Here is a 27,573-nt window from a genome sequence, read left to right on the forward strand (position 1 = left end):
TAGAGTTTATGATCAAAACAGCCCATCTCCTTCTTTCTCTGTTCTCTCTATAAATATGTGGTTTATAAGCTAAACAACTAGCTTTGTGATCAAACTCGGATTCTTTCACTCAATTTCAATAGATAAAAAATTCATCATTTTAAAATTTTAGAATGATGATGGCTTGGCTTGGCTTGGAAGAGTCAATTTGTTAAGCTGCAGGGCACCAAGAGATGCTTAGTGGCAGAAAAGAAGTAGTGTGGTGTTTAGAAGAGACTGGAAGCTGGTCAGAAAGTCACATGGCATTGACAGATATGTCCTCCCACCAAGGCAGCAGTGACGTCTGTCTTTGTGTGACCTTGCCTGTTGTTCTGCCAGTTGACGTTGGTAAAGACAGAGTAAACATGGAATATCCCCAAGAGACACTGCAAATTACTGGTGACTCTGGGGTGTTGTTAGTAAGTAATCTGGTATCAGCTGCAGAAAGGGCTCTATGAAGGGGAAACGTGAGTATTCGTGAAAATGATATATGTACAGGAAACATTCTTTCACTTGGAAAAATTTGATAATGACCTAGCCTTCTGTCCAAAGATGAAAGGAAATCCTGAAATGATAGGAAAACGTGTGCAATTGGCAATAAGAAAAGGGGAAGGGCTGTCTTGTCAAAAGTCGGTGTTATAATCCATCAGTATGAGGGAAGAGCAGTTCCTCTCAGAACAACAGAACAACAAAATAAAAGAAGTTAAAAAATAGTCTAAAATTAACATTTTTACATGTCATAACTAATTGTCTATTCAGAGTTTACTTGGGTAGTTGATGCTACTACTACTACAAGATATTAGCTCCTGGTACTACAAGACCATGATGGAACTGCTGGGATTGAGCCAAGCTACAGTGGTGGCTGGCAGGTTTTAGCCTAACTAAGACACTCTCTGGAGACAGCTCTTGATTCTGGCAAATGTTTGGTCATTGGTCTTAACTGTGGTTAAAAGATGCGCTACTGAAAATGACTGCTGCAACTAAAACTGCAAACAATGGTGGTGTGAGTCAGCTTGTAAAACTGTGTTCATGTACATTTGCAGGAATGCAAGAAAAAGGAGTTTTGTCTTTTACTGAAGATACCTTGAATGGGAATAAAAAGAACAGTCTTCATTTTCTTGTTTAGTTTTGACAGAGTTCAGAATATGTTTGAAATTAGAGTAAGATACTATTTTTATAAGACTTAAGTAATAGTTCGGAATTGTAAGTTCTTGGGTTTTTTTGTGAAGTGCTTGTTGAACAGAGGATTTTCTAAGGATAGAACATCTTTAAATATTGATCTTTGATAAAATATTTTGATCAGAAAATCAAATGAAAGATCAAATTTTAGAAGAAAATTATTTACTCAGAGGGTGGTGAGGTACAGGCACAGACTGCCCACAGAGGCTGTAAATGCTGCATCCCTGGAGGTGTTCAAGGCCAGGTGGGATGAGGCCACATGCAACCTGACCTGGTGGGTGGCAACCCTACCCATGGCAGAGGATTGGATCTTTCTGGTCCCTTCTGACACAAGCCATTCTGTGATCTATCTGAACAGGTTTTATGATTTCTGAGACAATCTTCAGGGTAGTTACACAGTAAGAATCATGTTCAGATTTTTTAAAATTTTTTTTTAACTTGAGATTTTGGAAGGTTTCTACATCTTTTAGAAAGAATATAATGAGTTTGTAAACTTAACAAGAGGGGAAATGCTATCACTGTGACTGCGGAATACTGAGATGCTGTTTAAGCAATCTGTCTAGGATGACTGAGGGGTTTCAGGAATTTTACTGAGCGTTGTGAGTAGATGTCTAATACATTACTGAAGAAGGGAATGATGGACGTTAATAATTAGTCATCTGAAGAATAAAGAAGATGCAGCGATGGTGCTCATACAGTTGGATTCCTGTTAACTAATTGTCCTTATGAGTGTTATCAGTTCTCATTTAGTGTGACTCATCATTGATAGTAATTAGATAATGGACTGTTGATGTGCGAGTAAGGCATGCAAGATGATTCTTACTTCACAAGGGGAAGTGCATATCATAGAACTTGTCATTGTTGACTTCATCAGATTTCTGGAAAACAAAATTCCCATATGTCTGGATGTATTCAGAGAATCTGGATCATTGCAGCACGAGGGGAGTCCTTTGTGGACACTGCTGCTTCCTAGCACTATTTCCTATCGATCTCCTTTGTCAAAGTTTGTAGGTATCTCTGAGACATATTCAAGTGTTTTAAAGCATAGAATCATAGAATGGCCTGGGTTGAAAAGGACCTCAAAGATCATCGAGTCTCAACCACTCTGCTGAGTGCAGGGTTGCCAACCACTAGACCAGGCTGCCCAGAGCCACGTCCAGCCTGGCCTTGAATGCCTCCAGGGACGGGGCACCCACAGCCCCCCTGGGCAACCTGTTCCAGTGCGTCACCACCCTCTTGAGTGAAAAACTTCCTCCTAATATCTAACCTAAACCTCCTCTGTCTCAGTTTAAAACCATTCCCCCTTGTCCTATCACTATCTACCCTTGTGAGCAATCGTTCCCCCTCCTGTTTATACGCTCCCTTCAAGTACTGGAAGTCCACAATGAAGTCTCCCTGGAACCTTCTCTTCTCCAAACTAAACAAGCCCAGTTCCCTCAACCTTTCCTCATAGGAGAGGTACTCCAGCCCTCTGATCCTCGTGGTGGCCCTCCTCTGGACCCGTTCCAAGAGCTCCACGTTTTTCTTGTGCTGGGGGCCCCAGGCCTGGACGCAGTACTCCAGATGGGGCCTCACAAGAGCCGAGTAGAGGGGGACCACCACCTCCCTCTCCCTGCTGGCCACTCCTCTTTTAATGCAGCCCAGAACATAGTTGGCCTTCCAGGCTGTCAGCACACGCTGCTGGCTCATGTCCAGCTTCTCGTCCACTAGGACTCCCAAGTCCCTCTCTGCAGGGCTACTCTCAAGGAGTTCTTCCCCCACTTTGTAGAAATACCTGGGATTGCCCTGGCCCAAGTACAGCACCTTGCATTTGGCCTTGTTGAACCTCATTAGATTCTCATGGGCCCACTTCTCCAGCCTGTCCTGGTCTCTCTGGATGGCTTCCCTTCCTTCCAGTGTATCGACTGTACCACTCAGCTTGGTGTCATCTGCAAACTTGCTGAGGGTGCACTCGATGCCATCATCTATGTCATTGATAAAGAAGAGAAAGCACATGAAATAAAAAGCACTGCCAGTGATTTACTTATAGTTTTGCATGGGGCTGGACTGTTCTTGGCTACTGATTAATCTGTATTCCTCTGAAGTATGTAATACCAGCCTCTGAAGGTTTATAGCACTACTGGTTAATTAAGAAGAGGGTAAGTAGTTTTCTCCCTATAATGGGCACGTACTTGGATGCTGAGATGCAAATCATAGCATTAGCAAGGAAAATAGAGGAAAAAAATAGCAGGTAGTCAAAAATGAGCTACCTAGTAACCCTCCAGCCCTACAATTACATGTGTTTTCTTTGTTCAGGAATTCTCACAAACAAATGGACTCTGGCAGAAAATGCAAAACTGCCTCTCCTCATAGGAAGCATCTCTCTAACTTAAGCTGCTGATGAGGAAAGGATTCTAAGTAGCATAAAGAGACCTTCTTAATAACAAGATGTTTAGGGAGCTGGTCATACGCACTGTCAGCATCTGTTTCATTTCATTTTTCTGTCTGCCTTTTATCTGAAAGCTTTTAAGAGGACAAATTATACATGAAAAGGAAAATACACGTTCTATATACATCCTCTCATCAGAAATCAGGAGAAAATTAATATTTCTGCCTTCACGAATTGAGCTCATAATTCAGTCATTGATAAAAAAGATTGAATTCTGAGATCTGAAAAAAGGGGTTGAAGACCGTACCCAATACATTAGGATTTGACTTGAATTTCAGTTATGTATCATCTGTATTTCCATTCACTCTTGACGGAGTTTTAGAAAACCAAGTTAAAGAGTTTGATGTAATTACATAACTAAAAGTGCTTTGAAAGCAGTAGCAAATTGATTATTTATTTGATTATGTATGTATTTTTACAACAGCAGCACAGACGACCATATTTTTCTACAAAAATATGAAATGGTTTTGTGTGTTCCTGAATGGTAGCATTCACTTTAAATGTCTCTTTTTAGGACAGCTTGCATTTCTGAGTCTCGTTTGTCATACTTCCGTTCCCAGCACTTCTCTTGCTGTTTCCTACATACTACGTGAGCAAGTGTGACATAGAGTGTGAAAATAGTCTGTGAAAGCTAGCCATAGTTTACGTGTTTGTAAATGTAGCAATAGTGAAACTTGAACATTGTTTAAATCAACAACTGCGGGGTAATTATGTGACAATTTGAATTGCTCTTTCCCACAGACTTCCTCATTATTTGTTCCTTTATCCCACAGTCTGGTTCTGCTCTGTGCAAATCACTACCTTGAATGAGAATTGATACAACCTTTGAGATGTAATTCCATTTCTCCAGGTTATTCTGTGTAGCAACAACAGAGTTGATGCCACAACCATAAAGTGAACTGCATGCTTCAGAATAGTGATGTTTGTGAGGTGTATGTAAAGTGAAATGAAGCTGAACTTCTTGGGAAACAAATAAAAGGACTCTATGGCACTTCTTGTTATAATAGAGGAGTGCAGAATAACCCTAACCCTTTCATTTCCAAGGAAAAAAAAGCCCCCAAGAGAAGATAAAATCTGTTCTTTCACCAACAGCAGATCTGCTATTGCTTACATGACAAAGATTTTCTAAAGAGGTTCACTGGCAATAAGTAATGTCTCATACTCAAAGGCAGTAACTCTTCAGTAGTGGCTGAGTCTTTCTTCAAAGAAGGTAGTGATTGAACCTCCCAGAATGGAACAGGCTTGTACCTGCATCATTTGGAGAAAAGGTATAATATATTCTTATATATTCTTTATATGCTATGAAAGAGTAATCCTGTGCTCTGGAAAGACCGAACTAATGAGGAATTTGGCATAAATGTCTAGGTTTCTAAGATCTGATGCCATTGTGCCGTAATATTCCTCTTTGGAAAAGTGTACCATGAAGGATTAAGACATCTCAGAGCTGTGCAATTTCTGGAACCTCAGAGTCTTTATGGTTTCAGCAGAAAGTCTTACACTGTAGTCTTTGTATTAGCTTGGGTTGCATTTGGGTATAGTCATGATCATTTATAATATTATGATCTCTTCTGCATCAGGACAGAATTACACATTGAATCACTGCATTCAACTAGCTGCTCCATTCACACCCCCACAGCTTAACTTTTCTCTAGGGTCTGTGGAAGCCAAATAACGGGATGGCTGTCTGTGCACATTATTTCAAAAAATTCCATTAGCAGCTGACCGGCTGTGGCACAAAAAGGGCTGCAGTGCTCACCCAGCACACTTCAGAAATGTGTTCCATTGGCCATTCTTGTCTCCTGCCACTCCAAGCATGTGGCAGCCCAGGCCTCTCTTTTATAGACATTAGAATTAGAAGTGTGCATTTTTCCCCCCACTGAGGAGGGAAGGTTGGCTTGCAGTTAATGAGAACGCGAAATAAAGGACAGTGTTTATGCCTCTAGCCTTTGAATGGAGAAGAGGGTCTCTGCCAAGTATCTGAGGGTGTCAGGCAAAGTTCCTGAGCCAGGTCTGTCCAAAATGCCCTGTGGAGGCAAAAAACAAAGAAAAAGCCACTGACTGAAATAAACACAGTGCCGAGCTTGTGAGTATGAAAATACAGAGGTTCACACAGCCCACAACTGCCTCTCTTCATCTTCACAGGCTCCATCTGTCATTGTAATGCATGTGGAAATTAATTCAAATAATAACCCGCTGCTTTAGCATAATTGATCTGACAACAAGTAAATGTTTATTGCCTCCTAGCATTCTTAATGAGATTTGCAAGCAGGCTCTGAGGAATGAAATACCTTGTTCTTGTATGAGATCTCTTAATTTTAGGTGGAAATGAAAGCAATTTTGTAATGGACAGAAACTATTCTGCAATGTAGTTGTTCTCCTGGGGCTCAAACTGAATTACCTAGAAAGAAGAATTACAAATCCAGTTCCCGAGGTTGAAGCTAGGCCATTACAGTGACAAAATACAGAGTTATCACTGTAATTTGATGGTGTTTCCACCCCTAACTCCCCCCATCCCTTTAAGCCATGTTTAGCATTATTAACCCTACTGAGCAAAGTTCTGCTGTGTACAAAACTGCTTCACAAACAAGACCACTAAGTCATGTTATTCTCCATCTGGGACTGCTTTGCCCCTTCTTAAAGATAAGTTGTGTGACAACGAAACTCAGTTTACTGATCTTGAGTATGTATTGGTGGTTAAATGTATGTTTTCTAATGGATTTAACATCAAGGTAGTCCACTAGACTTCATGTTTTATTTAGTTTGAGGTTTGTTTGACTTGCATGTTCTTCTTTACAGGGGTGCTTTGATACTCCATTGAAGATAAGGTCCCAAACCTGAGTGGCAGTTCCTGATCTGGGGTATAACCTGTGAGTTAAGACAGATACTTGAGGGGTCATGGGAGCTGCAAAGTTTTGCAGCAGGCAGCAGAGCAAGACAGCGTCAGTAGAACGCCCAAATCTTAAATCCTAACTCATTGCCTTACCAGAGCATTTTTTGGTGCCCGTGTAAAATGAAGTATAAGCTTTTGTAAACTATTTTTTTTTCTTAACAAATGCAGAGCGGGAAAAACAGTGCTGAAAAAAAAATTCTTACATCCAAAAGCCAGCAGATAAGCTTGCTAGTAGTATGTGGAGCATCACTGAGCAAAGAGGCAAGACTTTCTGATGTGCTGCTTTCAAGTTTCTCTCTAGAAGAAACTCCATTGCGACACCAGGTGTCACTGTAACAAAGTGAAAAGGCTGGCTTGGAATTTGGCTTCATACTAAGTGGAGATAGGGGCTTTTAAAACCACTGGTGATCTCAAAGCCCCGGGCTGTGTATCCTGAAAGTGCCTTGTTTTCGCTAGATTTTGTCTTGCAAGAATACGGCTCTCCCTGACTTGTGCAGAAAGGCGCACTTCTAGCGAGGGGTTACAGCTGCTCAGGAGAGGGCCTGGGATAGACTGTGGACAATTTGGAATCAGCTTTTAGAGAAGGCTTAAAAGGCCATGCCTCCTAGCTTGGGGTCCACACTGGTAGCTGTAGTGCTGCACACAGCCAACATGTGAATTTGTGTGAATTTTTACAATGAGTGTTAAGGTCCTCATTCAGAACTCTAGCCTTCTTTTGTGTGAATTGAAAAATAAAATTAATGCACAAATGACATATAAATCACACGTAGTTAAAGGAATACACATTGTTATCACAGAATCACAGAATGGCTTAGGTAGGCAGGGACCTCAAAGCCTACCCAGCCCCAGCCCCCTGCCGTGGGCAAGGCTGCCACCCACTAGGTCAGGCTGCCCAGGTCCCCAGACAACCTGGCCTTGAGCACCTCCAGGGATGGAGTGTCCGCAGCTTCTCTGGGCAGCCTGTGCCGCTGTCTCACCACCCACTATCACCAAGGTTATGTTAACCTCAGTTTGTGAATTTCCTCAGTGGTCATTTAAAACCAGCACAGAACTATTGGGACTGAAAGAAATTGAAAATGAAAAGTGCTGCCACCAAATGACATTTCCACTGAGGATGTAAGTTTTCAGCAGCTGCTTTGCAGGAGAACTTCTGAGCTCTTAGTACATAAAGCCAAAAAAAGCAGGTGTGTGTCAGGGCAAAAAAAAAATCTTCAGTTAGCCAAGAACAAGAGCAAGTGAAAAAGAGTAATATTGACTTCCCATGCTATCTTCTGTCTAAATAAGCACTTGCCTTCCCATGGTGGGTCAGCCTTGGCTAACTGCCAAATGCCCACACAGCCCCACACTCACTCCCCAGTCCTGCAGGATGGGGAGAAAGTAGAAGGAATGTGAGAAGAGTTATGGATTGAGAAAAGGACAGCTTAACAGAAAGGAAAAGCTGGGGAGCAAGCAAACAAAAGGCAAGGCATTCATTCACCACTTCTCATTGTCAGACTGGGCTCCATCAAGTGAACAGTCACTTCAGAAGACAAATGCCATCAAAAATAATTTCCCTTCTTTCTCATTTCCTTGAGCTTTTATTACTAGCAAGACAACATACAGAATGGAACATTCTTTTGGCCAGCTTGGGTCAGCTCTCCTGACTGTGTCCCCTCCCAGACTACTTCTTGCACGGTGACAGAGTAGGAAAGAGTGAAAGCCTCTTCTCTGTCCAAGCACTGTCCAGAAATAATCAAAACATCAGTGTCTTACTGACAGTTTCAGACATAAATTCAAAGTGCAGCTCCGTATGTGCTGCCATGAAGACAATTAATTCCATCCCAGCCAGACCCAGTTTGCCTTTTTCTGAGTGTGTTATCTGAATTGTCTCTACATTACAGCAATCCCAGTTCCAAGTACCAAAAATGTAAGTTACTGTAGCATTGTTAATACATACATTTCTAGGCACAGATTGAACAAATCTGTAAGAAAATTTGAGAGAATGCACATGGGGATCCGTATATATCAAACTGATGAAATGCCTGTATTTCACTGGAATTTAGATGATGTATTCACTATGGTGTAAAATTCAAGAAAAGCAAATCCTTTTTTGAAAGAAAGATGTTAACAATGACAGCAAAAGGAACAACAAAAAAGATGAGTAATGCCCTACTCCACATTAGTTAGGTATTTGAAGGCTCTAGAAAAAAATATCCACAATATTCTGCATGCTCATCATTTGAACATTTAGAATCAAAGAATAATATTTGAGCCTATGGAGGGGAGGTGGTTTGTATTTTCTGTTTTAGAAGTTCCTGAATCACTTGGGAGTGTGCCTTCTGGAGAAATGTGCATACAAGAGTAGTCATGAGCAGGACAAGTTACAGCGTAAGTGCTTGAGATTAGAAATCTGAAAACTATTTACTGTCCAGTTCTGAAAACTGAGCTCTTTTTTAATTCATCTGTAATTAATTTCATAGTCTGATCAGTAATCTCTGACAATAAGCCATTTGCATAAAAGCATGCAATTTCACACTGGTGTGTTGTTTTAATTCGTATGACAGGTCTGAATAGTGCTTCATAGAACAGTACAGCACAATATTTTTTGTTCTGGGAAGTACCACTGGTTTTTCTTGGGACAAGTCCAGAATGTATAAAAATCAGTGGGAGTTTGGTACTAAATCTATTGCTCTACGAAGCTTTCATTTTAAAATTTGTATTGTGCTAGTGATTGTTTTGACTATAGAGCCTTGTTCAATTGTACACATTTCGAACAACTTTTTTCTCCACAGAGAAGGCTTCATGGGCATGTGGAATATCAGCATAATGTTGCATAATGTTGTAATTCACAAAGGTACTTGCCCACAAATGGTAACAACCTTGTTTATCCAAACTAGTCATGTCTCTGGTATAAAGCTTTCACAGAGAAAAGGCCACTGCTTCAGAGGCCTCAGCTCTCAGACAAGGCAAGTTTTTGTTTAAAACTCCTTCCAACCTAACAAACTGATATAATAAATACTCCTGAAACAAATTCTCACTTCTGAGCCAAATCCCATGACAACTGAGACAAAGGATGCATCTTCTAATGGTGCAAAACCTGGGAGCAGAGTGGAGTGGGATGTTTCTGCTATTTTAGCCATGATTCTGTTTTTTTAGCACCTTTATCAGGTAGTGGCAGCTACAAAGATCTCCAAGGAAGAGGCTGTCTCTCCTGTTGCTCACCAGACTGCCCCACCACCCACATGTGCTATCCTCCTGTCATAGAATCATAGAATCATAGATTAATAGAATGGCTTGGGTTGGAAGGGACCCTAAAGATCAAGTTCCAACCCCCCTGCCACAGGCAGGGCCACCAATCTCCAGATCTGGTACTAGACCAGGTTGCCCAGGGTCCCATCTGGTTGGATGGTCTTAAACATCTCCAGGGATGGAGCACCCACAGCCTCTCTGGGCAGCCTGTGCCAGCACCTCACCATTCTCTCTGTAAAGAACTCCCCTCTGACATCCAATCTAAACCTTCCCTCCTTCAACTTAAAACCATTCCCCCTTGTCCTACCACTATCTAGCCTTGTAAAAAACTTGGTTCCCCTCCTGATTATAATCCCCTTTTAAATACTGGAAGGCTGCGATGAGGTCTCCTCGCAGCCTTCTCTTCTCCAGGCTGAACAAGCCCAGCTCCCCCAGTCTGCCTTCATAGAGGAGGTGCTCCAGCTCTCTGATCATCTTTGTGACCCTCCTCTGGACCCTCTCCAACAGCTCCACATCTTTCCTGTGCTGGGGGTGCCAGACTGGGACACAGTACTGCAGGTGGTGTCTCACAAGGGCAGAGTAGAGAGGGACAATCACCTCCCTCTCCCTGCTGGCCACCCCTCTTCTGATGGAGCCCAGGATATCATTTGCTTTCTGAGTTACAAGAGCACACTGCTGGCTCATGTTCAGTTTTTCATTTAACCAGGACCCCCAGGTCCCTCTCAGCAGGGCTACTCTCAGGGATTGCTCCTCCCAGTCTGTATACATATCTGGGGTTACTCTGGCCCAAATGCAAAGCCTTGTACTTTGCAATGTTGAACTTCATTATGTTCCTGTGGGCCCAACTTTTGAGTTTGTCAAGGTCCTTCTGGATGACAGGGACTCTGTCACAGTCTACACAACTTTTAATTGTCCTGACAGTCCTCACCATCCCCTTTAGATGTTTTAATGCAGAGAGGCTTGACTTATTCTTTCTGCTGAAAATATTTCATGCACTGAAATCAAAGCAGATTAATTTAACAGCATAAATCTTCTCTAAATTCCCCAATAATTTTTTGTTGTGATCCAAAATCATTTCTATGGCAACAGTAGAACAGTATTTCTAAATTTGTATCATCATACTGGGGGTGGGCATCAGTGTTCTTCGATGTTGGAAGGTGTTTTAAGTTGAACCATTATAGCTAAAGTCTAAGACTTGCTTAAAACAAAAGATAGTTTCTTACTGTTTTGCTTTTCAGAGGAGATGCAGCAGACAAAATGTTCATTTTTGTTCTCAATTTTGCTCATGAGTCACTTGCATTAACTGCACTTAATGGGGTGACTGGGTTTGTTACACCAGCAATATTCAGCTGTCAAGAACTCTTCCGTTGTATGTAGTGGAAAGCAGAAGAGTGTCAAAATTAGCATTAGATGTACAAATAAAATTGTTGATATTAAAATTAAGTAAAATTAATATTTGTTATCACAAAATAAATTTGATGCTATCTCATTAAACATTTTAAATATGTATATTTTTAATGCTTTTTGAAATGGACAGTTCTCTTGACTAGGTTCTTTATTTCTGAAAGATTTTTTTTGAGGGATAATTGAGTTTGTTTCACAGTGCTTCTTGTATTGCAGAAGGCATGCAGGTAGGAGGACAGGACATCACATAAACAAACTGTGGATGGAACACAATGCTGTCATCTCAAGTGCATGAGAATAGAGCAAGTCATATTTTGAAGAGAGGGATCATATGACAGTGGGAATGGGATTTAAGACAGCAAAATCCTTTCTGAAAATTCTTCCTGTTTTAAATATATTAATATGTAACAGGAGGACCAATTTTGATTATCAAATGGCATATCTATTGGTTGATTGCTGAATTTTTATCTAATAAAAGACAATATATCTCTCTACAGACCTAGACATATTTTAGCCTTGCATCATTTTGTGCAGCCATAACCTATGTATTGCCAGTGTGATCTAGCAGGAAATGGTTTATATGATATAGCTGTTTGCATAAGAAATAGTAAAAGGTATTTTGTTCTCCTCTGTAAATCGTTTCTTAACTAAGTAGGAAAATATATAGCAAGATGACAATGTTATTTACTTCTAAGTTTCAGACATTCATAATGGGAAGGTGCTCAAAAGGCATGCCAATAAGCTGATGGTGCAATTGCAATGTGAAGTTGTTGGTGCTTGCATGAATTGGTTGAAACTTTCAGCGAAGATTTAATTTTTGGATTTCCAGAAGCTACTGAAAACTGGACTCAAGGAATTTCTTAAATTCAAGAAGAATAAAGGTGGGAGGAAGCTCCTTTCGGAGAATAACCAGCTCTTTTTCTTCCTAAGTAGGAGTGACTTGATTAGAATTTGACCAAGTGACAGAAGAGGGAAAAAAAGTCTTTCTTTTGGCTGAAAGATATAAATTAATAAACAGAAATACTGTTTTCATGAACACTCTATTAATCATCATTTCCAGACTTTAACTTATTTACTAGCGATTTTTTCGTGGTATGAAAGGCAGCTACAAGAGTGAATGCAAATCACTGCAGGAGGCCTGGAAAATGTCGCATGCACCATAAGCTTTACAAGTTTCAGAAGTCCTTATTGTTCAATCACTGCCTTATTTACAATTAAGCTTTGATTAATCAGTATGTAGTATCCATAGTATATCAATAAATATATCCTAGCTTCTCTCTTTGGAGCGCTGTATAGTGTAGTTCTTTTCCACCCGCGACACTTGGTGTAGAAAATCTCTTGGACTCATATTTCACCACAAGAAAAAGAAATCAAATTATTCTTGTGCCAACTAAAAAAAAGCCTTAGCTGGTTGTGTTTGTTTTCTTTTGCTCTAGTTATCAGTTCTGAGTTCAGGAATGTTATGATTAATTTCTGTGGTGTTTTTTTTCCACAACTAAAGCAGGCTCATTCATTTGAATAGATTTACCCAGGTGAGGCTAACCTTAAACATAACATAGTTTCAATGGGATGGGCTGCTTCCAGGAAATAAACAGTATGTTCCCTTCCTGTTTCTGGCGTAGAATTAAGTAACCATGGTGATAACAAAAGCTCAACTTCTGCACAGACTCTGCAATTGTCATCATTCACAGTTTTGCTCTCTCTTTCACCCCGCAAAACAATTACCTTGCCGAAATAATCTTGCTGCTTTGCAACTCGACGCTCACAGAAAACTTGTTATAATTAATCCTCGGTTTAAACTGCAACTATGGTATCATGCAGCAGATTATCTCTAATCTCATATCTACACAGCAATTCTGATGGTAAACTGCAGAAAAGCTGACCAAACAAGTCCAAAGAACAAGATAAAAGTGCCCGCATGACCAGTGAGCCCATGCTCCTTTCCCAGCCAGTGCTGGCACCTCAACACATGGAGCTCACTGGTTCTCCCCTTCAAGCTGGACAATTCATTTTTGTCATGCGTCTGGGGTCAGCAGGCACTCAGTAGTTTTGTGACTGACAGGGGGAGCATCTCCAGAGTGCTGTTGTGCTGAGAGATCTTGCGAGTGAATGGCAGCAGGAGGATGAAGTCCTGAGAGCCGCCGGATGGGGGGAGCGGGCAGCTAAAGGAGCTGGTTTCCAAATTATCTCCCGCTTACTAAGTAAAGAGTTGGATATCTGATCTATAGATGATCTTTATAACAATTAATAAAAACATTTATAGAAAGTGCACCCAAATGTATCCGATTATGGGGCTCTGTCTAACAAAACTGGAGCAGCAAACATTCTTCCTGGCTAGCTGGTCTTGGATCAATACGATGGCCGAGATCAGACTATGGGAAAATACCTTCCTTCTTTTTCTTGCTACTGTGACATGCATAATTCTCAGAAAAGTGTAAAAAAAGGGCTTCTGTATAAAACTGCTTTTACCTCAACATCAAACATACACTTTTTTCTTCAGTTGCCATTATTTAATCTGAAAATCTCACTTATCTTAAATTACCTTGGTAGTAAGGAGAAATACAATGATCAAATTAACTGTGATACCACTTTCCAAAGTAATTTTTCAAAGAATACTCCAGGTCTTTAACTACCTTAGCTATAAAAATTCTGGAAGATAGGGGAAAAAAAATGCAACCGTTGAGAAAGGGGTTGGAATGAATGTCTCATGGTGATTTTGTTGAGTATATATATGCACAACACAATTTATTTTAGGCATTTCAGTACTGCCTTCTTTGAAAAGTACAGAAATTCACCTTGGACTAAACTTCACTGAACAAAGCAAAGCCTCAGACAAGGTGGGAGCTCGTATTTAAATATACACTGAACTGAAAAAAGGAAACCAAGGTTTCCTGTTGTTTTAATCCAAGTTGCATTTGAATGGTGAAATAGTTCATCTCCTTAGGGCTGTGACTGCATTAACACCAGAGTTAGGGAGAGCAACTATTACTGGGTTTTGGTGCAAGCTGAGCAATGAATTAAGGATTCTGCTAGCTATAAGATCTTCTCCTGAAGCAGTTATGAACTTCACACAATGCTTGCAATGTTACAGGGACTGTCAAGACCAATGGTAAAAATTGTTTTATTGTTTTAACAAACACGAACACAGCATGTTATCTTTCCTTCAGTGGAAAGGAAGAAAATTGGATTTTGTGTCTGTGACATGAAGGAGATCAGTGTGGTTTTGGGGGGGCTGTGGAGGCTTTTATGTTCCTGTCTGGATAAAGAGGAAGATTGTCCTTCCTTCCCCCCACACGTGTTTTGCACCGGCTGGCTGGAGTGGGCACAGCAGGGCAGGTGGTTGGGCAGGCAGCAGGAGCAGAGCTGGCTAGGTGATCCCTTCCCCTTGACTACGCCCAAAACCAGTCTGGAGTAAAACTGGAGATGCATGAGTGGTGTTTAAAATAACGGCTATAAATTGAGCTCTCATTCTTTTGGAAGCATGCCAAAGCCTACCAACCCCAAACTGAAGGCACTCTCCCCAGATGGTTGCTGCTTCGTGATGGTTCATTTCTTGACTTCAGCTAAGCCTTCCCATTGCAGTGCTTGTCACTTAGCCACAACACTATTTAAGTTAAGTATTTAAGTTAAGGTGAGAGAAGCCATCTGCCTGGAAGAGTTTCTTGTTTGGTTTGCAGTGCAAGGACTGCTTTGGAGATGACAATGTTGTTTTATTCTTCACATTTCAGAAATGTGAATAGAAAACATGCATGCCATTTAGCTTTTCCATTGTATGCCATCTGTCAAAAGATATCTAAACCAATCCCCTTAATTTCAATAGATGTTAAAATACTTAACGATTTAAATACCCTAGCCTGTAGCTGTTCTCATCATTCTGCTTAGAAAACAAATGTGTTTGATTCAAGTCTCCTCCCTCCATTTGAGCAAAGCTGAGGTAGTTTTTAGGAAGTATAATAATACCTTTTTCTAAGAAGTGGAATATTTTTAAAGTATATTTCCTGACCTTCTTTGATATCTTAAAAAATAAGAACCACATGAGTCTTTGAATTAATGAGAGTATTTTATTCTCCACCAAACATAAATGGCCAGTTGATGAGAAAACACTTAACAGGATGAGTCAGAGAAAAAAGATATAAGTACAGAAAATGTGCACTAGATTCTAAGCAAACTCCGCATGTTCCTGTTCCATTTAGTGTTTCATCAAACTCTTTTGAAGTTAGACTGTGGGAGATTTCTGGACAATGCGTCTTGGTGGAAAGGAGGGCTTTTATTCTTTCCTTTTCTACGGAATCTCTTGACCATCAAATAAATTTCAAATTAGACAAAGCTTTCCTTTTTCTCAGATTGGATCCGGACTGGTCTGAAATTCTTTTAAGTAAGTCACAGTCTTACTTCAGCAGAAACATTTGCAAGGCTCAAACGCACTTTGTTAATAAAGGAATACTCTCTCTTATAGCATCAAGGCCTGTTGGTAACTTAGTTCTGCTTGCCTTGAAGCAAGACATACTATGAGGCTGAGGAAGGCAGGGACATTCAGGATGTGACTGTTGAGGGAATATGGTAACACACTTCCGGCAAACCAATGAGATGTTTCTGGAAGGGCCACAGTGGACTATTTCTCATCTACAAAAAAAAAAGTACAATGTTTTTTGGACCAAACTAGCCAAATTTGTTTCTGTTTTCTTTCATCAAAGATGTGTTTAGTCAGGTAATCTTAACCTCAGAGACCTAAAGACTGTGAACATCAGTGCCAGAAAAGAAGCATGTGGAACAGTATACACAAGAATTAACCACTATATTTTATTAGTGTTTGATTTTTAGCAGATAATAGATTGCTTATTAGTTGAACATGAACAAAAGCATAGTAGAAGTTTTGTGGTTTGCCCAATCCCATCATGTCCATATACACTCACATAACAGTAACACCTGCTACACCACCAAAATTCACATAACACCACAGGTGATTAACCACTATATCAGCCCATTGCTTATGTTGTCAGGAATCAGAGGTAAATATTATATTTGGGAATATCTGAGGAACAAACCTTCCTCCGACAAATAATGTCTTTTACAGCTTGTTTTATCAGCATTTACACATTTATTTTCCACTGATATGCCCCGATATTCAAATCTTTCAGAGAATTATCAGAGTATGAACACTATGGTGACCACCATGGCTACATTATTATAGTTCAATCTTGCAGCTGGTTTCTGAAGATGTTGCTACCAGAAGTGCTGGTAATCAGCCCAGTTGGTCTAATTGTAACTTTTCCTGAATAATACAATTATACTTAGAATTCAGCCCTGTGCAATCATGCTGATTTATTGAGATGACATTTCTCTGACTGTGCTTCCAAACACTGAAAAAAATATCAAAAGTTACCTAATGGGGGCTGGAAGCTGATGATGTTTGATGACCTGCCAGCCCAGTTCATGCCAGCCCCATCCATGCACCACATCAGCACCGTCAGAGCACAGCTATGAACAGAGACCCCATTCCCCACTACACCCGTGCTGTGACCAGCATGATGACCCTGTGAGATGTGTCCATTCACTGTGCCCTTGCAACCAGTGGGACCTTATGCTCAAAGCTTTGTTTATGGCCAAAGAGGAACTATACCTTACGTACAACTAAAGCAAAAAAAAGTCTAACTAGGATGGTGGAAATCTTAACAGCCTAATGCAGAATCATTAGTCATGTAGATCTAATTATTACAGAAAATGAAAGAATAATGTTGCAGTTGGAAACTTCTGTATAGAATATTCTTGATAACAATACGATTGAAACTGTTATACACAGTTTGTAATCACTATACTTTTTTTTCTGGTGTTATGCTCACCTCTTCAATGCTCCTCTGCATCTTGAAGTCAACAGCTTTGAGCCCCTAGAAAGGGCAATACCAGATGATGTTAGCCTCCTGAGTCCTGTGGGAGAAAATTAATTTGGTTGATGCTGTTGGTTTCTAACTTCTCTCCCTGAGATCCACTTGAGGTAATTCATATGTATGTTTACTAACATGCTTTTACATCTGTATTCAGTGGTCCATAGCAGCATGCTACACCCAAATGTACTATGTACTTACTTATAAGTATATATGTACTATGTATTTACTTACGTTATTTTCTGCTTTTTTTTTTTGTGTTGTTGTTGTTCTCTTTATTATCCCTAAAGACACTTCAGGCCAGCTCTGGGTCTACACTTCTTTAGCTGAGTATGGGTGAGTTGTTCACAGCTGCAGGGTTCCCAGTGCCAAGCCCATGTCTGTACAACTTTGCACCACATATCATGTCTTACTTCTCAAGGCTTTTGCTATAAAACCAGGCCTGCATTTCTTTATGCTGTGTCTTTGTGTCAGAGGTAAAAATACCTAATTCTGCATGGAATAAGTGCTTGTTGCTACTATCTGTATAAAACTGTGGCTTCACTACACAAAAGTAAAACAAGTTAGTCATTAACACCTAAATAAATTTCTTTCATGATCAAGTAAAACTAAGCTACCTGTCACAAAAGGTTCAGACATTGCAAACCCAACAAGCATTGGCCCTGTGGCCAGCACAAGGTCAGCACAAAGCATGAAGTCTGTGACCAGCAACAGCAAGGCTGTAATGCAGGACTGCATGCTGTGACAACTGCCGTGACTATGTCAGCTGTGTCCATTTGTTCTCCCCTGGGCACTGTGCTCATGCTGCCCACTAAGACAACTCCTTGCCAGACAGCAACTGAAGAGATGCATGATGCTCCACAGTCAACAGCCAGGTATAGACAAAAATGGGACAAAATCATAGCTTTGAAGTTCTGCCCTTTTTGGTTATCCAAGTTAGTCATAATCTTGTGAGGGATCATCTCAGTTTCCAGAACCATAGCATAATCTGTGTTGGACAGGACTGCTGGGTGCCATCTGATCCAACTTCGTGCACAATGGAAAGTCCACTGAAAAGGCCTGTTAAACACTTCAGAGCCATGCTCATTTGATGCTTGCCTGTCTCCAGGGTGGAGACCATCCTTCCTGGGCGAGCTGTTACAGTGTTTGATCATCTTTCTTGAGAATTGTTTCCATATATCCAATTTAAATTTTGTTTGCTACAAGTGAAATTCCTTCCTGACCAGTAGATAGTCAAGGTCTTTCCAGATGGTATCACTAAGGTGCCTCTGTTTGTCTTGGAAAACATGTATCTTGCCATATTCAATACTCATTTGTAGCTTTTTCATGGTTGTTGCACTTGAATAGTTCACAAACATTCTACTTTTTATCATCTTCCCCTTCTCAAAGACCCCTAATCTATATTGAATTTATCTAAATTAATGTAGTCCACTTCCTCCTGAATTATAACTTCATATTATGTAACTTCTGTTTTTAAGAATCACATATCCTTCTAACAGTCAGCAAATATCAGCAGGCACAATTTCTGAGAAAAAGTGCTAAATGGAAATATTAAGCAATAAAAAGAAAAGAAATTGAACTTTAATTCCAGTGCTGACATTTCTCTAGCCTGAAAGAGGATCTATTAATTCAGTCCTTAATTATCTCTCCTGCAAATAATTCCTCATCACCTTACAGTTTTTATCAATAGCATTCATCTTCTTCAGCTCCCATGTGTCAGGAAACATCATGAAACATGTGCCTCATGTATTGTAACTAGAAAAAAGGCATCTTTGGTTTTACTGCACACAACTTTCTAACCTCATCTGCCATCTGGAAAGATCCCATAACACAAAATCACAGAATTACAGAGTGGGGTTGGAAGAGGCCTCTGGAGGTCATCTGCTCCAACACCTGTGCTCAGGCAGGTTCACCTACAGCAGGCTTCTCAGGCCCATGTCCACGCAGCTTTTGAGGGTCTCCAAAGAGGGATGCTCCATATTTCTGCCACTCTACCTTAAACAAGCCAAATGCTGAATAATGCAAGATCATGCTCTTTCATAAAGCTGTGAACACGGAGGAAGTTACAGTTCATAAACATATTCACTAGAATTGGACAAAAATGACTTTTTTCTTTGTCTCAAATAGTGGTATATAGCTATCTGGACACTCCTGGTCTGGATCAAGGAAGAGAAACAGAACCTGAGATAGTAGGACAGATCAGTCTTTGACACGAATGTCCTCATGACTGCGAGTATAAAACATGTGTTGTGAATGGCCATGCAGTGTAGACTCCTTGGAAAAAAATAAAAATAAAAGAAATATATTATGTTAATTCTCAGAGTCTTGCCGTGATTAAAATTGTCAGTGTGATTCCAAATTAAGCTTAGAAAAAGCTCATGAGGTAAGGGAGGCTTCCTGTTTTACCTTAAGTCATACTGGGTAAAGAAATGTCTTAGGAAAGTAAAACTTTTGAGATGACTGTCTCCTTCCACTCCTATAAATCTCATGAACTCCATATGACTGTGCAACTGCAGCCATGTACATACAAACAAACAAATGAAAGTAGCAAGTGGCTCAGTGGTTATGTTTTACATTTACGTGTTCAGATTAAAACAAAAAACATTGTCTTCTGTGTTAAAATAAAATGAGGGAGAACAATGTCAAGGTGACAAATTACACATGTTCAATGTGTGTTTTATTCAATTCTAGTAAATTAATATTAGCTAAACAATGGCTATATAACTTCAGATCCTCCAGAAAGCATAAAGCACAGTTCTGTTTCCTAGATAAACTTAGCAGAGATAGTAGTAGAAAATTAGCTGATTGGTTGTTTCACAGAGATTTCCTGTGAAGGACAAATAAATGCACTTACATTTACCTGTTTGGAAGTAATGACATGGCTTGATGTTCTGCATAGCTGTTCCTTTTTGTCACACATTTCACTGCAAATTGGAGTGATTTTATACCAAAAAAAAAAAAAAAAAAAAAAAAAAAAAAGAAGAAGAAGGAGAAGAACAAACAGAAAATGATTTTGAGAAGCAGAATATGATGTTCTTCTTTCCTTCCAGGAACAGAAAAGTGCAAAGCCAAGGCTTAAGAAGATGGCATTCTTTTGCAGAAACTATTACTGGTCCAGCCTTTAAAAAAGGACTCAAACATATGCCTGGCATTAGTAGCACTTTTTATCCCATATGCAGGAACACGATCACAGATATTGCACATTAGCCATGAAAGCTTCACCTTATCCAAAGAACTTGTGGAACTTGTGGAATTCCACAGGCAGGATCTATGAAGGGCAAAGGAGCCCAGAATATCTAGCTGGCCTTTGTGGACAGCATACTCCAAGTGCAAGAATACTCCGTCCTCAGGAAAACAAGATATCACAGGAGGCCATCTGTGGGACTTTCCAGCTTAGCTCAAGTGCAAAAAGGCAGCAGACAGGATGAGAACCAAGGTCAAGCTACAAAGGAGGAATCATGAAATGCTGCCAGGGCATGGAGGGACGGGGGCAGAAAAGCCAAATTTCAGTTATATCTGAGGTTTACAAGAGATGGTAAGGGCAACAAGAGATTCTACTGCTATGTTAGTCATGAAAGGCTGATCGAGCTAAATGTGGGTGCATTGTAGGATGGGGTGTGTGACTTAGAGAAGATGCAGATAAGGCCTTTGTCATCACCAGCAAGGTCTGCCAGGCTTCTGTGATTAGTGACAGGGCTCAAGGAGCAGAGAAGCTAGCAATCAGGGATAGTGGTTGAGCCAGGGATTTCTTAGGAGCACTGGAATCACACATGTCCCTGGGACCTGTTGGGCTACAGTGTGGATGTACGCCCTTGTATTGTGACTCTCCATGAGCTCTGGAAGGTTGTGGTGATCAAGGGAGGTCCCCAAAATTTGGAGAATGGCAAATGTCCCACCTGCCTTCAGAGATGGGGAAAAGCCAACCTGGAGAACTGCATGCCAGCCAGCCTCCCTTCAGTCCCAGGTAAGATCAAGGAGCCCGTGTCTGGGCACATGAGGGAGCAGACAGCGACTGGGAGCAGTCAGCACAAGTTTTCGAGAGTAAGTCATGCCTGTCCCACCTGACTGCCTTCTGCAGGAGAGTCCTGGGGACAAGAGGAGACCTGGGGATGCCATTTACCACTGCTCAGCCAGGCACCAGCCATGGCTCCCTGGTACTCATGTGTCAGGGCTAGGACACTGCAGCCTGGGGGGCAGGACACCCTCAAACTGGCAGGAGGGGAGGGGAGGTCCCGGGCCATTGGGGCTGGAGGCCATGCTGTGTGAAGTGAGGCTGCAGAGTGGGGCCTGTTCAGCTGGGAGATGGCTGCGAGTGCGGCCATGGGGGCACCCAGCGGCAGCCCCGGCGCTGTCAGGAGGGGGTAGGGGAGGGGCAGCAGGCTCTGCACGTGATGTGGGGTGGGGGGAGTGAGAGGCAGCAACAGGAGCTGATACACGAGACTCAGGCTAGAGACAAGGAGAAGGCCTTTCCCCATCAGGATGGCTTGCCCATGGAGCTGGAGCCCAGGCAGGTCACTGGCTACTGCCTGGGGGTTTTGAGCCCTAATAAAATTTGATATTGTTACAGTCCCCACTTTGTGTAGGAGGTTAGACACAGGAATTCTTGGTGCTCATTCCAACTTGAATCTCCTATGATCCTATCATCCTAACAGGTTGTCTTGTCCTCTCCCATGGTTAATAATATTTTAGCTGTTTGTTAGTACAAAAGCCTGAAACATGAGTCTGCAGTCCTTCCCACAGGAGTAAAATTACCCTATCCTTCAAGAAAGACTTGCCTGTTTTTTCACAGTTCTTTCATAAGCCTTCTCTCGCACAGTGCTTTCAGCTTGTTCAGTTTCAAATGACCAGTAAAGCAGTTACAAAATACCTCAGATGAAACCTGGATGTAGATGTTCAGGTAGGACCTTGCAAGTATCTGATTAACTCGTGGATGTGGAATAACTATTGGAGGGGACTTGTTGGGATGTCCCTCTCTTAAAAGAAAGTACACAGTTGAGGAAAATTCCAAGGCAGTGTACAGTGAATGTGCAAAAATCTGTTTTATGATGGTTCCCTAGGCAACACAACCTGCAGCCTTGGAGTTGGCAACACCAGAGGAGCTTGGTGCTGATTATAAGAGATACAGCATGGAGGGTGGAGCAGTGTACAGCTCTGCAGCCAGGCTCTGTGATAACTTTGAAGGGATGGGAACTAGGTGGTACCACAATAAACTGCGTAGTTTTACCCTAAGCCGACTATTTCCCCCCCACTTTTTTTTAATTATCGAAAACACATCCCTGGGTGAACTTTGCTCATTGTAACCTCATTATGATACCGAAATGCACCTCCATGCCAAAGGCTACCAACCTCCAATGTGCAACCATCCCACACTGAGCAAATGCTCTAAATTTTTTAACCTATGTCTTTGAAAGCAAAGCAAGAAGATTTTACGCCAAAGACAACAAAAATCATGTATGACTAGAGTCACTCAAGTTCCACCTGAAAGTAAGAAAATCGTATAAAAATGGCTTCCAAGAGGAGGCATTGTAGGGAAGATACCATTGCAGATGAGGGAAAACATCACTGGAATCAGCTGATGGGTTGAGCCTCTCTTCTCTGCTCCACAGGGACACTGGGTAAATTCTCACAGTTGGTTATAATGAGTGCTTCCTTGCGAGAGTTAGAAATCTCTACAGAGATAATTTAACATGGTTGTAATTGGCTGTATGTTCATATTCTTGGTACTTGCACATGCAGTGTATATATATATATATATCACCAGCAATTCAGAAGCATCATCTATCTATAGCTTCAATAAGCAACACTAGCTGTGAAATTTCTCATTGAACATGACCAAAGTCCTTAAGGAGGATGTGTGTTAGTTTAGTCAAATGCAACTAGGTTGAGGGTGCATTGCACTATTTGCAGGTCCGTAATTGGGACAGTTCAATATATGGAGTGCAACTCGACTTACAGCACCAAACTGGGTGTCACTCAGAATTCCAGCCCAGTTGCTGGGAGCAACTCTCTGATATCTGAAGACAAGCTGGAACACAGGGGGATTTATTTTCTGCCAAACTTTTTTGCCATTTGACACAACACTGGACCAAAATGAGCAGACATGGGTCATCCAAAGCAGATAGCAGTGCTAAAAGGCTTCATTCTGCGTCTGAGGGAGCTAGGAGAATAATAAGGGCAGTACTGCAGACTAGGCTGCATGCTGAGCATTTAAAAAACTAGGCTATCACTGGAGTGACAGCAGGGGCAGATTTTGACATTAGGCTGACACTGCAGATAGCTCACACTATGCATAATTGTTCTCCAGAAGGTATGAGACTTCAACTACTGTGGAAATCCTGGTAGCTGGAGCATGATGGAAGTTTCCCCAGCAGAAGAAGCATAGCAGAAAACTGTCTGCAGTCGTTAACATGAGCACAGCCATTTAGAAATATAGTTTCAGTTAAATTCTGTCCATCATCTCCTTTCTCAGCCCCTTTCCCAATTCTTCTCATTCAAGCAACCTATTAATACAATTAGTAAATAAGAAGGATAACCCATGAAAAAGTTTGTCATGAACTGATAAGCACTGTTATGTTTCATCAAAAGAGCATTGCTGTTATGAACCTGAACATTATGAAGTGCCCATTCAGACATCTGTGCAGCTCTTCTGACCTGTGTTTGAAATGCCTGAACTCAAAAAGTTGAATTTGTGTAATATAGATAATTGAAATCTTTTGGGAACATTGGTGTGTTTTCCTTAGGTGGTTATTTAAATACATCTTTATGAGACCAATTTATTTAAATCTGACTAGTTAACCTCAATTTTTGTTCTTTTTTTGTTGTTGTCATGGATACCCACACTGCTGACCAACAAAATGGCTCTATGTCCATTCAACTTCTTTATGTTTGTTATGTTAGCAGTTGCAACTATTTGTCCTTATGGCAGTGAAACAAATAAAAAAAAGGACCTGTTTTTGTGCCTTTGGCCTCTGCACAATGCAGAAGGATAAAACAGATGGAAATCCTGACGCACGTCTGTAGCCACAGCACTGCATCTCTGAGGGCAGCAGCATAAAACAGGCTTAGTGCAGTCTCTGAAGATATGGTCAGATAGTATGCTTTTTCGTGCTTGCGGGCCTTATCCATTTTCATCTAGCCTCTGAGTGCTTCAGTGTTAAGAAATTGGAAAAAACTGAAACATTTTTCTTCACCTTCTTTCCAGCAAATGGAAGTCATTTACTCCATAAAATTTTAAGGCCATGTATATGGCTTACCAAAAAGTCTAAAATGAAGCATACATCATAGATATACGCAATACCAAACTGTGACTATTCGTTCACAATTCACAAATCTACTGTTTCTTGAGCAGTAGCAACGAAAGCTTGTCTGCTCTGCCCTTTACTGTAGCCTCTTGAATGCTGGCAGCATATAGCATCTCTAATCATGGAGACTGAACACAAAAATTCCCATCCTGCCCTCCACCATGTTTCTTTCTGGAAGTATACATGCTGTTAGAAGCCTCGTACCGAGTTACAGAGGACCTGTATCCTGATACCATGTTTTGGGAACATCCAGATCTCTATTACTCTCCTTGTAGTAACTGAAGCAAATACAAATAGGTGAGTTTTGATATAAAAGTTTAAATTTGAAAGCCTGTAAAACAAACTGCAATACAGTAATAGTAGCTGGGACACTTAGCTACAGTTTTAGTGCTGCATGAATTGAAACAAACAAACAAAAAGATAAGCCAAATATTCCTGTTAGAATAAATAATTAACAGAAATCAGTGTGTGTTTTCAAATATACTAGTGCATGGAAAGAATTGTATCTGTACGTGAATAATTCTAATTCAGCTGTAAGCTAAGAGATCTCAATCATTTCATCTAGGAGATGTCTTTGAATACATTTAGGCTAGAAATTAGAAGAAAAACCTTTTCCTTAAAGAATCCTAGCTAGCTTGAAAATGGAAGTGGAAATCAACATTGCATGGACTTCATGAGGTGATATCAGGTGGCTGATATCAGTAGAATCATAGAATCATAGAATCCTTAGAATTGGAAGTCCTTCCTGCTACGTTACCATGAAAAAAAGTAAATCTTTAAATTATTATGGAATTAAATCTGAGATGATAACAATTTTAGACATATTATGAAGAAGCTTAGTGTTTTTAGATAAAAATAAGTACAAAACTACCCTAGGATTTAACAGACAACTGGAAGCATCTGTCTTTAAGCTCTTAACTGGGATTTGCCATTGACTATGCAATAGGACAATATTCCTAAATTTATGAGCAAACTCCTTCCTCTGTACCTTAATAATGACATGAATTATGCTACTTTCCCTTCAAGGTTATTTTTCTCTTTCTATTCAGCTCTGGTGGGGCCACTGCTTGGGTACAAGGTCATGTACTGAACTCACCAGTACAGGAGGGATGAGGAGTTGCTAAAGAATCCACAGAAGGCCAGCAGAGATAACTGATGGACAGGAGCATCTCTCCTGTGAGGAAAGACTGAGAGATCTGGACTGCTCAACCTGAAAGAGAAAAGGCTCAAGGAGTACCTTATCAAAGACTATAAACACTTGAAGTGAGGGTGTAGAGAAGACAGAGCCAGGCTCTTTCCAATAGCTCACAATGCCAGGACAAGAGGCAGTGGGTGCAAACTGCAAAACAGGAAGCTCTATTTGAACACCAGGAAACACTTTGGTACTGTGTGAGTCACGGAGCACTGGAACAGGCTGCTCAGAGAGGCTGTGGGGTCTACTTCCTTGGAGATTTTCAAAAGCTACCTGGACATGGGCCTGGTCACCCAGTTCTGGATGGCCCTGTTTGGGCTGGGAGATTGGATCAGATGACATCCAGAAGTCCCTTCCAATCTCGGTCATTCTGTGATTCTGTTTGTGACTCTGTGATTCTGTAAAAGGGTAATAATTTTCACATACTGAGTCCTTCTGGTTTGAATAGTTACTAAAATATGACTAAGCTAGCCATGCAAACACACAGTAGAGTCAACCTTAGCATTCAAAGGAGATCAGTAGTTGGACAGGTCAAAAAACAGTCATGTATAAACCTTGTGTAGAAATAAACAAGGTATTTTACTGAAGGGAACACATATCGAGCTATATAACATTTATTTCTGTTCTAAAATTTTTACTTTTTATAGAGACTGGATGGCTGGAAATCACAAGCAAAAGCCAGTTTCTTTTAACCCCCAAGACTAGATGGAAGACCAACTATTTATTTATTCAACAAAAAAGATTATTTTTAAATTTATTTTTGCTGCTTGTTCTTTTATATGGAGACAATAATATATGGATTACTGAAACACTTGCATAATGTATGAATACTTAGGGTTTATGTTATGCAAGATGTCTCTTTTGCTACTTCCTATTGAGTTTCTCTGTATACAATGAATGATCATGCAGTGCAATGGTCAATATGTACCATCCCAGCAGCATTAACCACTCTAATTTCCATCTAGTTACAGATAGAAAATGGCAAAGTGCTTTTCCTCCTTCTTTATATTGAATAAGAAAAGCAAGTTCATGATCCAATAAAATACATTGATTTGATAAGGAAGGCAAGGATCCAAACATATGTATGTATATATATACAGTGATGTTTTAGATTCTTGAATATACATCCAACATTCAGTATTTAATGAATCTTCAGGAGGACTGCCTGGATATATAAGGCCTTGGTTTCAGCTAGTGGCAGTCATCTTTGCCCCACTGAACACCAATCTATGAAGTGAGGCAGCCTGTGAGTGTCAATATTTAGTACATACGCAATGCTGAGGATCTTCTGAAGGGTAGTTCATCATAGCTTTTTTTATGATTTTATATAAGACGTAAGAAGACTAACTTTCCCCATTACCAAGAACAGAATTAAAATCTACTGATGCTTCTCAAATTGTTAGCTAAATAAAAACAAAAACAAAAACAATCACACTTAAAATGATGTTACTGTGAAATAGAAGAATGATGTGAAAACATACATTATACATTCAGTAATTAGAGGGTGATTTGTTATTGCAGAAAGCATTCCCTAACCTATAAAAGACTGTATTCCAAATATAAAATAAGCTACTTGCTCAAATATCTGTCTCTTCATATACAGATGTTAACTGGGGAAGAAAGAAGAAGCAGTTTCATCTAGAGTTCTGGGGGACAAAGAAAGTGCATTAACAAGGAAAACTTTCTTTCCATTTCCTCAAGGACTCAGGGTTGATTTTTTTCAGAAAAAAAATGCCAGCTTGTTTATTTGGTCCTTCTTCACTGTACTATTCATCATACCATCCATAAATCCTATCAATGCAGTCTTAATCAAACTTTTTCTGTGGTTGCTAAAGGTGCACAGCAGTTGAAAGAGTTGCATTACAAGAGCTGCATTCGTTTATGGAACTTCTAATAGGAAATAAAGAATTTATTTCCCATGTGAAAGACATGAATAGCTTTCTCTCTTCTTCCTTCCCCTCTTCTCCTCAAGTTTGTGAAAAAAATCTGAATCTTAATCTAAAGTTCATCTAACCAGTGATTGTTGCAATTAGGAGCTTGAAATGGCTCAG

The 27,573-nt window shown here is 40.5% G+C and overlaps 2 long non-coding RNA genes across 2 annotated transcripts; one reads left to right on the forward strand and one right to left on the reverse strand.

Moving 5' to 3' along the window:
* Positions 3,084-12,430, forward strand: LOC110390126. Its single transcript, XR_002433581.1, has 2 exons — positions 3,084-8,882; positions 11,843-12,430. It is a non-coding gene; the product is annotated as an uncharacterized LOC110390126 (long non-coding RNA).
* LOC110390377 lies at positions 13,921-19,971 on the reverse strand. The gene is made up of 3 exons (XR_002433732.1): positions 19,890-19,971; positions 16,988-17,072; positions 13,921-15,770 (listed from the first exon to the last, which is right to left on the reverse strand). It is a non-coding gene; the product is annotated as an uncharacterized LOC110390377 (long non-coding RNA).

This window comes from Numida meleagris, chromosome Z, assembly GCF_002078875.1.
Source record: "Numida meleagris isolate 19003 breed g44 Domestic line chromosome Z, NumMel1.0, whole genome shotgun sequence".
Classification (NCBI taxonomy): Eukaryota; Metazoa; Chordata; class Aves; order Galliformes; family Numididae; genus Numida; species Numida meleagris.